Here is a 1525-nt window from a genome sequence, read left to right as displayed (position 1 = left end):
TGGGACACAAAGCCAGACTCATATGTTTCATTATATTTTCTATCCTTAGAGATTACTTTTTAAGATTTGATTTTTTGTATAATTACGTAAAATATTCATGTGTTTCCAAAGCAAAGACAATAAAACAACATATATTCAAAGAAGCTGACTTTCATCTCTGCTCTCCTCCCTTATCTTATCCTTTCCCATCCCTTGGGTGCACTTTAAAATGTTTTATGGTTTATCCTTCCATTTAAAAAAAGCAAATAGGAATATATTTTCATTCTCTTGCTATCTTATATAAACCATGTACACTTTTCCCACCATTTTTGTTTTTTAGCTTATTATTTTGCTTTCTTCTTCTTGCTTTTTAAAAAAAACTTAGTATATTTCCCAAAGATTACTCCATAGCAGCAACAAGATGCCATCCCTATTCTTTCATAGCTGCATAGTATTCCGTGGTGTGGATTAATGTTAGTTTTTATTTTTATTTTTATCTCAGTCCCTCTACTTGATTTGCTTTCTGTATTTTGCCATTACAACTACTAAGAACTCAAACTTGAACGCAGCACCATTTGATTCTATAGCCAGGGCTCTCGATCTCAACACCAAGTTCATAATATTCTGCTTTTAAAGGTACTTATCATAAAAGAGTTTTCGAAGCAATGCCTAAAATTGAAAGTGTGGCTCCATCTTTGTCTTTCATTGATCCACTCAAAGAACCTTTGTTGTTTTATGCTCTGTCCCAGGTCCTGAAACTTCATGGAGGATGACTGGTTGGGGTGAGCCCAGAGGCTGGGGGACCAGGGAAGGGACTGTGGCAAAGGCTTAATAAGACAATAAGAACAAGACCAGGATGTGGGCTATGTGGATGGAGAGGAAGCGATGGATTCTGGGTATCCCCTCTCCCCTTTAATCAGCCTCTCTTTAACCAGGAGCTGGAATTTCTCTTCCTTCCCTTCCTTCCCAATTAAATGGAGGTGACTCAGCCTTCATGTGTATTTCAGCCACAGGTATATTAATTTCTCTGAGTTCTTAGGCCACAATGGCTCTATGAATCCTGCCTTTCCTTGAGCTAATAGGGTGACATAAATAACTCTGGAAAAAGCATTTGGCCTGGCAGCTCCCAAGTCAGGCTGGAGTTAATCAATCCTCTGCTGATATGTAGCTGAAGGCTGGGATGCTGGGTCAGAGGTTGTGCCTGTCTAGGGCTAATTCCCTCCTAACAGATGTCACTCCAGAGAGATTGTATGTCCTTTGGTCAGAGGAAGGCAGTAATGGAGAGTTAAGAATTTGGCCTCTGACATTTTCTCAAAAACAGATGGAAATTCAGCTAACTCATGGAGTAAGTTAGGGTAGCTCTCTGACTCTCCCTCTGGTGGTCCCACCAGTCTCCTGGGAGAGACTGGTTCATCCTCTCACAGCTGGGAGCAGGGTCCTATCAGAGAAGCACCGATGCTGCTTATTCGTCTGCTGTCTGCATCTGTCCCCTTAGGAGAAGAACAGGGCTGAGAATCAGGGCCCTTACTACTGGGGCTCTGAGGCT

Source organism: Pteropus vampyrus, unplaced genomic scaffold (assembly GCF_000151845.1).
Source record: "Pteropus vampyrus isolate Shadow unplaced genomic scaffold, Pvam_2.0 Scaffold50, whole genome shotgun sequence".
NCBI lineage: Eukaryota > Metazoa > Chordata > Mammalia > Chiroptera > Pteropodidae > Pteropus > Pteropus vampyrus.
Note: the sequence above shows the minus strand (reverse complement) of the source record.